The 14,867-nt window shown below is 44.8% G+C and overlaps 1 long non-coding RNA gene across 1 annotated transcript in view; it reads right to left on the reverse strand.

Annotated features, from left to right (window-relative positions):
• LOC141113257 (uncharacterized) overlaps nucleotides 1-14,426 on the reverse strand; it is a 97,974-nt gene extending 83,548 nt beyond the window's left edge. The window contains exon 1 of the long non-coding RNA XR_012236755.1: nucleotides 14,245-14,426. This is a non-coding gene — a long non-coding RNA (uncharacterized lncRNA). The remainder of the gene's footprint in view (nucleotides 1-14,244) is intronic.
• Nucleotides 14,427-14,867: the final 441 nt, after the last annotated feature.

The raw sequence follows: 14,867 nt of genomic DNA on the forward strand, positions 1-14,867 counted from the left end.
ACTGAGGTAAAGACATTTTCACTGATGAATCCCCTTTCCGGTTGTTTGGGGCATTCAGAAAAAACCTTGTCTGGAGAAGAAAAGGTGAGCACTACCATCAGTCCTGTGTCATGCCAACACTAAAGCCTCCTGAGACCATTCATGTGTGGGGTTGCTTCTCAGCCACGGGAGTGGGCTCAATCACAATTTTGCCTAAGAACACAGCCATGAATAAAGAATGGTACAAAAACATCCTCCCAGAGCAACTTCTCCCAACCATGCAAGAACAGTTTGGTGAGGAACAATGTCTTTTCCAGCATGATGGAGCACCTTGCCATAAGGCAAAAGTGATAACCAAGTGGCTTGGGGAACAAACATCAAAATTTTGGGTCCATGGCCAGGAAACTCCCCAGACCTTAATCCCATTGAGAACTTGTTGTCAATCCTCAAGATGCAGGTGAACAGAAAAAAAAAAACTACAAATTCTGACAAACCCCAAGCATTGATTCTATAAGAATGGGCTTCCATCAGTCAGGGTGTGACAGAGAAGTTGATTGACAGTATGCCAGGGAGAATTGCAGAGATCTTTAAAAAGAAGGGTCAACACTGCAAATATTGACTCTTTGCTTAAACTTCATGTAATTTTGAATAAAAGCCTTTGAGACTTATGAAATCCTTGTAATTATACTTCAGTATACCATAGGAACATCTGACCAAAAAGACCTAAAAACACTGAAGCGGCAGATCTTCGTGAAAATTAATATTTGTGTCATTCTCAAAACTTTTGGCCACGGCTGTATACCAATATATCACTTCCTAACAGGACCAATGTTGGCTCAATGTGTTCAAAGTTGCTACTGTGTATCGTCCACTATATGAGAGGATCACACCTAATATTCAATGATAAATAACTTCACATAGACATGTAATAGGGTGACGGAACATGTCTGACACAGGAAATGAGACATCTGTTCAGCGATATGCTGCCTGTACAGATGTGTGGGGGTGATAGGCAGATCTTTATTTATTATGGCTTCCTAAAGGATAAGTAAGCCTAAAATACAAGAACACTCGGATAAACAAAATAGGAATGCCCTCACATAGGGATCATCTTGTAAACTCTAATGAGCGGGGTCTGATTCGTCCTGTATTAAACTGTATTGTAATTGTACTGTCTGCCCTCATGTTGTAAAGCGCTGCGCAAACTTGTGGCGCTATATAAATCCTGTATAATAATACAAATAATCCGTACTGTGCTTCAATTGTATGACTGCAGTCATGTGTATGTAGGTAAATATGACACACATATTCCAAGATGTGGTAAAGGCTTCACATTTATTGTAAAATTCTACCTATCCCAAGGTGACAATGCCCACTCACTGCACTGTATCTATATGAGGAGCTGTGTATGAGGAGAAGCTTTGTCATATTTAACAGTATATTGTCATATTAAAAAGGGAGTCATGTTTACTTTTATGACTTAAAAACTAAACTTAGTTAAAACCCCATAAAATTAAAAATCAGCACAAGGGATTTTACTTCAATGTGATATGTCCCTTGTGCTGCTGTCTTCTGGTTTAGTGGTAATATGCCACCCACTATCACCGCCATCACAGGGCCAACCACTGAGCAAATTTCAAACATTTTCTGGGGAACCGGTCAAAATTTGTATAGTGTGTGGCCGGCTTTAGGCGCATGTATCGGCTACCCGTCTCCTGGGATTAGTCCAGCCCTACATAAAACCTATTTACCATTAAAACCTATTTTTCAAGGACTTCTACAGTAATGATTTCTGCACTGGGTTTCTAGGCTCTTCTGTTGTGGTCCCTGTGACTGTCCCATCCTTGCTGTTAAGAATTTACAGCTCAGTCAAGGAAATGTATGACTGGTTAGGAAAGATTAAATACAGTGGTCTGCTTGCTTTTATCCAGCCCTTGGGAAATTATTCCTCCTACCATCAGCAACAGTGGGGCACTATTCCTCCCACTGACACCAATGACGGGGCACTATTCCTCCCACTGACACCAATGACGGGGTACTGTTCCCCACCCCCACTAATACCAAGAGAGAGGCATTATTCCTCCCATTAACATTGTGATGGGGCACTATTCCTCCAACTGATACCAATAATGGGGTACTATTCCTCCCACTGACACTGATGATGGGGCACTATTCCTCCAACTGATACCAATGATGGGGCACTATTCCTCCCACTAACATCAACAATGGGGCCCTATTCCACCCACTGACACCAATGATGGCGCACTATACCTTCCAGTGACACCAATGATGGGGCATTATTCCTCCCACTGACACCAATGATGGGGCACTATTCCCCACCCCCACTGATACCGAGAATGGGGCATTATTCCTCCTACTAATATCATGATGGGGCACTATTCCTCCAACTGATACCAATGATGGGGCACTATTCCTCACACTTACACTGATGATGGGGCACTATTCCTCTAACTGATACCAATGATGGGGCACTATTCCTCACACTTACACTGATGATGGGGCACTATTCCTCCCAGTGACACCAATGAGGCGGCACTATTCCTCTCACTGACATGAACGATGAAGCCCTATTCCTCCCAGTGACACCAATGATGGAGCACTATACCTCCCACTGACACTAATGATGGAGCACTATTCCTCCCACTGACACCAATGATGTGGTACTATTCTTCCACTGATACCAATGGTGGGGCACTATTCCACCCACTGACACGAATCATGAAGCACTATTCCTCCCAGGGACACAGATGGGGCATTATTCCTTCCACTGATACCAATGATGGGGCATTGTTTATTCACAATGACACCAGGACATTTTCTACTCCCAGTGCCATCAGTCGGCCCCCCCTAAAGGCCCTACCACATGAGTATGATCACCCTAATACCACAGCAGAGATTTTGGTGCTTTATCACTGCACCCCATTGTAGAAAGTCTCCGGGGAATCACAACTCTTTATGTTGTATGAAACGTAATTAAAGCAGAGTTCCGCCAAATTATTATTATTTTTTTTTTAAAGTCAGCAGCTACAAATACTGCAGCTGCTGACTTTTAAAATATGGACATTTACCTGTCCAGGGCGCCAGCGATGTCGGCACCCGAAGCCGATCTTTCCCCCGGCTCTCAGGTGGAGGCACCACCATCTTTAGTAAGGGAATCAGGAAGTGAAGCCTTGCTGCTTCACAGCCTGGTTCCCTACTGTGCATGCGCAAGTCGCACTGCGCAGTTCCACTGGTCCCTGCTGTCTTCTGGGACCTGTGTGTCTCCCAGGCCTTGTTTATATCTGTTTGTAGCCCTCCAATGCCGCTTACTGCGATAGCCAGCTATAAATGAGGGTGGTGGCAAGTTTTTTGAGATCACCTTGGTGTGTGTATTGGTCCAGCAACGCACCAGCACCTTTGCAGCCATTGTGCTATTTGCTGGGTGTCTGGGGTGCTCCTGTACCTTTAAGAAGGGATGGGCTGCCCTTCAGTCCACCTGCTCTCATTTATCCATCAGAATGCATGTGCCTCCACTGTGGGGACACTCATATTTTAGTGTTAGGACCACAGATATCAGGGTGCCGTGACGAGGCTCTGCGGCTTCCGCATGCGTTTGCAAATGCGTGCGGACCCTGTTTTTAACGCATACTGCTAGACATGTTAATTTGGTTGTCTGCGAGCTGGTGGTAAGTAGGCTTGGAATTTTTTCCTGGGCATTCCCCAGGCCTTGTTTATGTCTCCCAGAAGACAGCCAGGGGGGGGACACAGAGGAGGCGCCGGATATAGCATAGATATCCGCGGATACTACGGCTATCTATGCTCGGAAGTGGGATCAAATACCTGGATTATACAGGGATCTGTTCCCCCCTGAAAGGTGCCAAATGTGAAACCGGAGGCGGGGAGGATTCCGAAAAGCGGAAGTTACATTTTTGGGTGGAACTCCGCTTTAAGTTTTCTCTAACAAGATCTAGGAACCAGAGGGAACATTTCAGAAGCTTCAAATGAAGACTAAAAATTTAGCACCAAGTTTTTTTTTTTTCCTAGTTATTCCAACAGACAGTTGCTTTTAACACCCTCCCCTGCTAGAACCTCCATATATCCAGAAGAAGAATGTTTGATTTGTGAAGGCATGATACAATATTACCGCACAGCTTTTGTTTCTCTGAGCCGGGAAGTGACTTCACATCCACTTGCACTCAGTAAAAGTGCCCAGCAGTGCTTTTTTTTTTTTTTCACAGGCAGCTCATCTTCTAATACATGACTTCCCCATCATCAAACACAAAGTGCCTGTTCTGGCACCAGAGATTTCCTCCTGAAGACTCCTCACAAACAGATGTTTAGTAAGAAGATCGGATCACGCACAGATTTACAGTGCGAAATGTGGAGGAATTTCCTGCTGAGCTTGCAAATGTAGAGGGGGACAAGAAGGCCTGATCCTGCGAGGAAGGTCCGGGGGATTGCGTGCTGCAGTTGTGAGCGCTGCTCGGCGCTTCCTGTTTATATCCTGTACCAGGCCAGCACATCACAAGGAATTCCTGCCCGCAGCGGGACTCGGATAGGAACTGCTACAGGAAGCAGAATTTGTAACTATTTAGAGAGAAGGGCACCGGTGCTTCGGGTCAGGATGTATGGGGGTTTTAAGGTTTCCTTGTGTAAATAAGTTGTAGCATTGATGTTAATGGAGTGATTTATGCAAAGCCTGGTGTGAGATAATGCATTCCTCATCCATCCATCATTACAGCAGCACAGGTGAGGAGAAGACGGACATTATCCAGTTATGCCCTCTATATATCCACTAATTGCGCGTGCAGCACGCACTCTCCTGTCCTAAACTACACTTCCCATCGTGATCTGCGACTCGGCTTCTTCATTGATTTGAAATGTGAGAATAATTTAAAAGAGATTTGCTAACCCTTTACAGACCCTAAAATGAACCTGTCATGATCAGCCAAGTAAACAATATTACTGGGGCGGTGCAAACACCAGAGTGCTTCTTTTTAAAACGGACCTTCAGTCATTTTTTCGACTTTCCATCTATTAAATCTTCTGCCCTTGTTGCTTTATAACTTTGGATAGTAAAACATTTTTTTTTCTGCCAGTAAATCCCTCATACAGCCCACTTCCTGTTTCTTGTCCGGTCATTAGCCTAGGCTTATGACATCATGCACAGCTCTCTCTCTCTCTCTCTTGTGAGAATTTGCCAGAAAGGGAGGGGGGATGAGTCATAAGAGGGCCAATGAGAGCTGCAGAACTAGAGGTGTGCCTCTGTGTAAATCCAGGAAGTGAACAGGCAGCAGCTTCAGCTGCCCACAGTTAAAACGGTTGCAGCCAGACTCAGTGGAGGGAGATTTCAGCAGCATATTTGGCAAGTACAGAACCACAGTATATATAAAATAATATGCAAAGTGGTTGGAGGGAAGCTTCAGAATGGCAAAGATGTATTTATTACAAATTATGTGAGCAGACTGCAGTTCCTCTTTAAATCTGTTTCTCTATGCCCGGGGCACAGCGTAGATCCCAGGCTCTATATTAGGGTAATGAAACTAAGCAACTACTTCCAAAGGGGCTCTGACCATCTCAACTTGGAGAGTCAATGTCTTGTATACAGCCGGGGGCCCTGGATCCAAAGTCCTCCCCCATACAAAGCACAGGTATCTGAGGACGCCACAAGATATCTACACTTCACCAGTTTAGGGAAAGTTTTAATTTCGATTCAAAACGTAAATGGTAAAGGAGCCATGAAAAATGGAAACATTTCGCTGTCAGAGGGACAATTTATACAGATTTTTTTCAAATTTGTATTAAGTAATCTTCTCCTATGCAGTCATACAAGTATTTTCCCTAAAAGGATAGGTTCACCTTTGGTAACATATTACACAAAACACACAGGAGGGCGCAACGACCTTGTGCATTACCATTGATAATTTTATTTAGATCTACAAAGACAAATGGATTCTCACATGCTATTAAGAAACATAAAGCGAAAATGATCTGCTCCAGCTCGGACACAATGTGATTCGTCCTAGGAACAAATGGTTGACGCGTTTCAAGGGTTATTCCCCTTTCCTCAGAGCTATCAACTTATCAATGGTAATGCACGAGGTGGTTGCGCCCTCCTGTGTGTTCTTTGCAGTTCGTTTGGAAGACTTGCTGGTTGGTGGAGGGCTGGAGATTGGCATTGTGAAAGGAAGCAATATTGAAGTTTTCCCTTGGGTTTTAGGGCTGAAGTGTTTTTTGAGAACATTCTAACATATTACACCCGTATTTAGGGTGTAACATGTTACCAAAGAGCACCTGCCTGCCCCTCCGATCCCCCACTGTGACAGCAGGCAGGGTTTTGTCTCTCCGCACCCACTGTCACAATTTAAAAAGAGCGAGGCCATGCAGGGCTCCGCCCATACGGCTGCGTCAACAGCCCTCTCCGAATGAATGAACTACAACTACTGTTTCCCAGCGCAGCAGATGACTTGTAATTCTCTTTGAACTGTGAGGGCATTGGTGAGCACTCTCATAGCTCATTGATCTTCCTGCTCTCCAGTAGCAGATATATTGAGATTATGCAGGTGCTTGACATTGCACCCGCGATCTGCTGACTGCAGGTGCAAAGCTCTGCAGGCTCTGGAAATAAAAAAGAACAAATGCACTTTTTTTTTTTAACCTGAAAAGGTGAACTTAGCTCTTAAACCTGAACTCATTGAGCCACTTTGTAAAATGTGCTGGGTTACTAGGAGTTAAAAGTCCATAAGGTGCCATGCACCTTGGCTTATCTCTTTTATGTACAGCCCGAAGGTTTTGTACACTCCCAGTGCTCTGAGAGGAGAGTGTCTTCTCACACACACCATCTCTGCCCACCCCTCCTCTCTCCTGTTCATTCACAGCAGACTTTGTATTCTGTCAATCGGTCCACATATTACAAAGTGCTCAGTGATTGGGCAGAAGGGGGAGGCGGGTACAGTGGCTGCATGCAACTCTGCAGCTGAGACCAGAAAGTCCTGCGTCAGAAGTACAGCGATAGCTATGCTCCTGGCACTCAAGAAAAAAAATGTAAATTGTAAATTAAAGAGATAAGTCTAGGAGGTGGACTTAACCCCTAGTAAGCCAGGACATTGTACAAAGTGGCTGAATTGCTGGAATTCAGCTTTAAATGCTGCAAAAATATTTAAAACAGATCTTCCTAGTCAGCAATCCAGCAATCTGCCACCCAAAGAATTAGCAGTAAAAAGCTTTAACTGCTTCCCGCCCAGCATATAGTGAAATGACGGACGGGCCGGGAGCACTCTCATTCTGGGAGGACGCCATATGATGTGCTTCCAATTGGAGTCACGCAGCACAACGGTTAGGTTTTACCAATCACGGTAATAAGCCTATGACGTAGGATCTTTACCATGTGATCAGCTGTGTCCAATCACAGCTGATCACAGTGTAAACAGAAAATGCCGGTTATCGGCATTCCTCTCCTCATGTTGACAAGACGTGTGAGGAGAGGAGAGCCGGTAACCTGCATTCCTCTGGGGACATCTGCACTGACAATCAGGGCACTGATCATCAGTGCAGCCCCAACAGTGCCCACCAGTGCTGCCAGTCATTGCCCATTAGTGCCTCATCGATGCCGTCTATCAGTGCCAGGCATCAGTGCCGCCTATCAGTGTCCATAAGTGCTGCCTATCAGGGCCACCTATCAGTGCCCATCAGCACTGCATATTAGTGCCTCCTCATCAGTGTCGCCTCATTAGTGCCCGTCAATTTCCCATATATTTAGCAAAAAAAAAAAAAAAACTCCAGTGGGGATTAAATACCACAAAAAGAAAGCTCTATCTGTCTAAAAAAAAAAATGATAACAATTTTGTTTGGGTACAGCGTTGCATGACTGCACAATTGTCATTCAAAGTGCAACAGCGATGAAAACTGAAAACTTGCCTGGGGAGGAAGGGGGTGAAAGTGACCTGCAGGCAAGTGGTTATAGGAAAAGCTTTAACAAGAACAACAGAAGTGACCCCTTTAGGGTGGATCATATGTGGAATCCACAGCCATGTGTACGGTAGGACTCCATCAACTCCTAGCTTGCAATGGACTTTCCTGTCTTCACTCTAATTACCAGGTCTGATTTTAATAAACCTGCAATCTGCCCTGTGTGGACAGGTTTACTTACAGACATTTCTTTATTTATAGTGGTAAAGAGTATAACTATAATAATTCTCTTTTTCAGGTTTAGAATATCAAACAATACACCACTTAAAATAGACGCGGAGATCTGGAGAATGGCACGGAGTCCTTCCAAGAACCCATCAAAGTATAGAGATCTCTGTAACCTTCACTATACTGCCCAGTAATTAGGATAACACAAACTTTTCATCACACAGAGTCGGAGCACATGAAGAATTACAGTACGGACGATGAGTAATTGGGGCTGTGAGTGAATGAACAATGGAGGGGCTGCTGAAATGTGTCGGTACTGGTTAGGAGGACGACATGCAGTGACGTGACGACTTCAGCATTAAAAAAAAAAAAAACAGATTTATTCTCAGGGTTGGACTCCGCGGCATCCACACAGCACAGGCTCACTTCCACGTGCTCACCCCTTTGAATTTTATAGGGAGGGGAATTTCACTAATTGGAGGCTCTGACTCGCTAGAAAACAGTATCCTCGGCATCTGCAATTCCTCAGACTTTAGTTTGGCGGCTGTTCGGGTACGCAATGTCACTAATCCTTGTCAAACATTTTGAGCCTGACTCATAATTTATTCATTAAATGCAATTTGTGTGGTTGGAAAAATTCAGGGTCCGGTTTATTCTGGGTCAACGGATCTTCATAACCCCTTCGAGAGAGACAGTGAACGGGAGGAAAAAGCCTTGCGAGTTGCACTTTGAGGCTTTGAACTGGAAGCTAGAGATGACCACTAAATGCTGAACTTCAGGAGTCTACTGTCGCATTGGAACCTCCCAATAGCTGGCTCAGCGTCCAGTGATGACCCCTGATATGGAAGAAGACCAGAAGACAACTGTAAATCAGACTTACAGCTGCAGAACCCCTTTTGGCCAACAGGTGGCAAAGTTTATCACTGGTCCCTTTTTTTCCCCAGTAATGCTAAATTGTAGTATAATCTCGGATAAGATTAGTGTAGGAAGCCAGAGAAAACACACATAGGACGCTTTGGTCGTTTTCCTCAAAATGGCAAAACCTATAAAAATAAACTTACTGATCATCCAGTTGGTATGGGGACAATCGTCCTATGTAATGGGAGGCCTGTGACAAGTTCAGTACAGCACAACGACGTTTACATTTAGTGGAAATATCTGGTGCCCACTTACACATAGGAATAGAGGTCTGTGTATGCATTCTCACATTTGGTTGTGTGAACTTCGTCCATCCCTCTTCAAAGGTATAAACATGAACGCTCAGCTGAACCAGGTATTCATGGTTATGCAGGAAGCTGGTCATACAGACATCTTAAAGTGGTTGGAACACGAAGGAAAAACCAGATTGCTGAACAAAACTGCTGGAGATTTTTTTTCCTGTTTCACTGCCATTACAATTCAATTTTTCCATGAATCATATTAAAGCTGCCAATTTATTGCCCAGTTTCCACTTCACAACGAACTGAATTCTGGTGGTCGACTGAACTTGTAGATGGTAGATTGCTTACTTTTCGGCATTGTGGCTCAAAAGTGGTTGAAATTTACTGAACATTGCCAAGTGTACGGCCACCATAAAGTGGAACCTCACCGCATCTGATCAGCACAAACCAAAAACACAATTTAATTCATTTTTAACCTCTTGCTTACCAGGCACTTAAACCCCCCCCCTCCTGCCCAGACCAATCTTCAGCTTTCAGTGCTGTCACTCCTTGAACGACAATTGCACGGTCATGCAGCACTGTACCCAAATTAAATTTTTATCATTTTTTTCCCACAAACAGAGCTTCTTTTGGTGGCATTTGTTCACCTCTGGGTTTTTTATTTTTTGTTAAAAAAAAATGAAAAAAGACCGAAAATCTGGAAAAAAAAATACAAAACAGTTTTATATATTGTTATAAAATTTTGCAAACAGGTAATTTTTCTCCTTCATTGATGTACGCTGATGAGGCTGCACCGATAGGGTGCACTGATGGGCACCGATAGGCTGCATTGATGGGCACTAATAAGGCAGCACTGATAGGCGGCACTGATAGGTGGCACTGGTGAGCACTGATAGGTGGCACTGGTGGGTGGCATTGAAAGTCATTGATAGGTGGCACTGAAGGGCACTAATAGATGGCAGTGATGGGCACTGATGGGTGGCAGTGATGGGCACTATTAGGTGACACTGACAGGCAGCACTGCTAGGTGGCACTGATGAGGCATTGATTGGCGGCACTCGTGAGCATTGATAGGTGGCACTGATATACACTGGTGGGTACTGATTGGTGGGCACTGATATGCACTGTGGGCACTGGCGGGCACAGATGAGGTGCCTCTTCCTCTTCGGGACCAATGTCCCTTACACAGAAGCCGGTGAACAGTAAACGATTACCGATCTTCTGTTTACATCACGTGATCAGCTGTCATTGGCTGACAGCTGATCACGTGGTAAGGGGCCGGGATCAGCCCCTTACTCCGATCTGTGGTCATCCGAGTCTCATTGACTCAGTGATCACAGAGCGTGCCGCGTGCGCCCTGCACGGGGCGTGCAGGGAGCGTGCAAAGGGGAGGACATCTATTGACAGCCTCCCGGCAATGTAGGTCCGCGCTGTAGCTGTCATACGGCTATAGCGCGGACGGAAAGAAGTTAATAGTCAAAGCAAACTCCCCCAATCCATTAATGTCTCCATGCTTTATTTTGCTGAGAAATCACTTTGAACCCCCCCCAACCTCCAAGCACTAGGGGTGGCCATCTTAACTAAGGACTTTCTGGAATCCATTGGCCCTTGGCTCAGGCATGCAGGCAGGAGGGTGTGCTTAGCTGAAAAAGCCCCTCCTCCTCTCCTGAAGACTCCTGGGATATATGACATCATTTGCCTAGGCCAGAAACCAGGAAGCAACTGAAGGAATAAAAAAAAAATGTGAAACAAGTAAATATAATATACCTTCCTATCTATTTACTAATGCTAGTAGCATAAGGATTAACCACGCATTGTACTGCGGGTGAGCAGGCACTGTAGGCAAAGCGATATACAGGTACGTCGCTGCCTACTACCGGGTATGGCCACACACCCCTGGCCGGCTCCCGCTATGATTGTACACAGCAGGAGCCTGTCAGCAAGTCCTGGCCAATGATTCACAGCCGGGACCTGCTGATCGGCTGTGTCCAATCCCAGCTCAGTGTTGAAATTCAACACAGAGCTCTGTACACAGGAAGGGATCTGTCAGCTTCTCAAGGATGAAAAACAGAGATCACTAGTAAAAAGCAGCACACGTTACACATATTTAACCCCTTGGTTGCCCTAGCTGTTAACTCCTTCCCAGACAGTGTCATTGTATTACCACTGATCACCCAACGCCAGATAGTGTCAGATTGTACGCCTCACTATCGCAGTTCCATTTGGGGCCAGTTCACACCAGATGCAATTCCTGTGCGCTTTTTTTCTGCACAAGAAGCATGCACAGTGTTTTCCATGTATTCCAATGGCTCTAGTTCACACCATGCGGTCAGTTTCTGGTCAGTTTCTGCACTGGAAACTGACTGCATGGTGTGAACTAGAGCCATTGGAATACATGGAAAACACTGTGCATGCATTTTTAGTGCAAAAAAAAAATGCGCACGGAACTGCATCTGGTGTGAACTGGCCCTAAATGGAACTGCGATAGTGAGGCGGTGTTGATCGCCGCCATTAGTAGTATAAAAAAAAAAACAAACTCCAGTATATATACACAAGTTTGTAAGCGCTAACTTTCACACAAACCAATCAATATACACTTATTGGGATTTTTTTTTTAAATACCAAATACAAGTATCAGAATACATTTTGGCCAAAATGTATGAAAAAATTTGATTTTTATTTTATCGAATATGTTTTATAGCAGAAAGGAAAAAACCCTGTAGTGATCAAATACCACCAAAAGAAAGCGCCATTTTAAAAAAATTATATAAATTTCACTTGTGTACAGTGCTGCATGACCACGCAAGTGTCAGTTAAAGTAACGCCGTGCCGAATAAAGGGGGGGGGGGGGGGGTAAAACCTTCCAGAGGGCACGTGGTTAAACTGCACTAATAAATCTTCTTTTGTTTCTTCCCCTTTTGGTCTGCTAAACATATCAATGAAGGTGTTTTGTTATATCTGTTCAATTGTTGCAACAACAACAAAAAAAATACCTGTTGATCCTTCCAGACATCTTTTGAGCTGAAAAGTTTGTCTCCAGCTCTCTGTGGAGCACCTCCTCATATGTTATGGAGAGGAAGATGTGGTTCTGCAGTCCTTTTCTAGGGTGACAATGTTGATCCTCCCTAGATACAGTATAGTGAGTGGGTGCTGTCATCATAGGACAGAATGTGTGTTACTGGCAGGATCACCAGGTAAAAAAACATATATATATATATATATATATATATATATATATTCAAGTATCTTAATGGTGATTCTAGTATAAGGAGAAAACTTCTTTTCGCGGGAGTGTAACGTGGTTGTAAAGGCAGAAGGTTTTTTAGCTGAATGCATTCCTATGCATTCAGCTAAAAAACCTTCTGTGAGTAGCAGCCTCCCTAATAGGTACCTAAGCCCCATCTATATCCAGCGACGTGCACAAGTGCCTTGGCCTGTCCGTGACCCTTCCTCCTGATTGTTGCAGACACAGCAGCGGCACCATTGGCTAACTGACTTTGACAGCAGCGGGAGCCAATCAGGAGAGAGAGGGGGTGGCGGAACTGTGGCTCCGTCTGAATGGACACACCGAGCTGCGGCTCGGGGGCCCCCATAGCAAGCTGCTTGCTGTAGGGGGCACTCGACAGGAGGGAGGGGCCAGAAGTGCCGAAGAGGGACCCGAGAAGAGGAGGATCCGGGCTGCTCTATGCATTCCATTACAGAGCAGGTAAGTATAACATGTTTGTTATTTTTAAGGAAAAAGAAACAAGACTTTAGTATCACTTTAAGGGCTCATTTACACTTGGTTCAGCTTCAACAAGGCTTCGGACAGGCTTTGTTAAAGCTCTCTGAACGCCAGTCAAAGCCCCTGTCACTAAATAAAATGGTTAGCTTGCAGTCCTGTTTACCCCAGGTAGCTTCAGTGGTGCTTCAAAGCGTCTTCAAAGCCTCCATAGAAGTCTATGGCAAAGCTCGCTTGAAGCTCCACTTAAGACCCACCAAAGCCTCATTGAAGCTCCACCGAAGCCTTATCAAAGCACCAAGCAAAAGCAGGTGTAAACAGGACTGTAAGCTAACCATTTTATTTAGTGACAGGAGCTTTGACTGGTGTTCAGAGAGCTTTAACAAAGGCATGTTTTGAAGCAAGTGTAAACTAGCCCTAAGACATGCGGAAACTTAAAGTGATACTAAAGCTTAGTTAAAAAAATTAAAAAAATAACAAACATGTCATACTTACCTCCACTGTGCAGCTTGTTTTGCACAGAGTGGCCCCGAGCCTCCTCTTCTGGGGTCCCTCGGTGGCTCCTCTCCGCATTAGTTAACCCCCTAGGAGAAGAGCTCTCCCAAGGGGGTTACCTTGCGGGCGTGCTCCCAAGTCATTCATTCGGCGTTTATAGAAGCTAAATGTATGAGTCAGGCCCCCCCCCCCGGTCACTGGTTTTGATTGACAGCAGCGGGAGCCAATGGCTGTGCTGCTATCAATCTATCCAATCAAGAGCCGGGAATCTATGGAAAGAAGGACCGCGCGTCCCCGCCGAAGAAGATGGAGGGGTTCAGGTAAGTAAGACGGGACGGGGCTAGGGGGCCAATGACTGCCAGATGTTTTTTCACCTTAATGCATAGGATGCATTAAGGTGAAAAAACACGAGCCTTTACAACCCCTTTAAACTGCGTAAGGATGTGGAACTCCCTTCCACAATCGGTGGTGTCAGCGGGGAGTGCCGATAATTGCCATAAACACACCCACACAGGGTGAACTAGATGGACTGGTGTCTTTATTCAACCTTACCAACTATGCTGCAACATATTACATGTTTGTTTCTGGGTTTATTGAAAGCTCTAAAGTTACAAAATGGAATTTTCTATTGCGAATCCACACATAGCTGCCATCCCATACCAAGGTTTGTATGAATTCCAACGGAAATATCAGGAGTTCTAAGTATGACCCAGTGTGGGTCCACCCCCCCCAATGAGGCTCCTTAGAATTTACCTTGTAAAGTTTCTCTTTAAATCGGTATAATGTCTTGTGCAGACTGCCCGCCTTCCTCAGACATCATAAATCGTCTTCTATCTCTAAGTAAATGACATTTCAAGACAAGGTGAAGGTTCTGTGCTCTGGCTGTACATTCTCCAGAGTGGCGTACACATCCCTCACGCTGGATGCATGTCCTATATACAATGTGATTAGCCCTATGTGTGGGATGCCAACATGGTGCCACCCAATGGCTGAAGACGTCAATGCACTGTAAACAGTCTTAATTATACCTCGAAGAAACCAAGAGCGGACACAATCTGCTCGTCAGCCCCAAATGAAAGACTGAGCCGCAGGAAAGACTCATCAAGCTTGATTATGAGGGTCGGGGAAAAACGACTCTACAATGAAAAAAAACATTCGCTTTGCTAACTAACCTTTACAAATCTACCGACTTCAAAGCGCAATCTGCAGCTCCACTATTCCCGATAATGTACACAAACACATAGAGTATATAAAAGGGACGGAATAGAGATTAGTCCGGTATTATCACCTCCTGACATTCATTATAGTCACACATAGGAAGACACTGTGTCTGCTCTCCTGCCACACAGCACACAGGCTGAAAATCCCCGAACACA

Source organism: Aquarana catesbeiana, linkage group LG12 (assembly GCF_042186555.1).
Source record: "Aquarana catesbeiana isolate 2022-GZ linkage group LG12, ASM4218655v1, whole genome shotgun sequence".
Taxonomy (NCBI): Eukaryota; Metazoa; Chordata; class Amphibia; order Anura; family Ranidae; genus Aquarana; species Aquarana catesbeiana.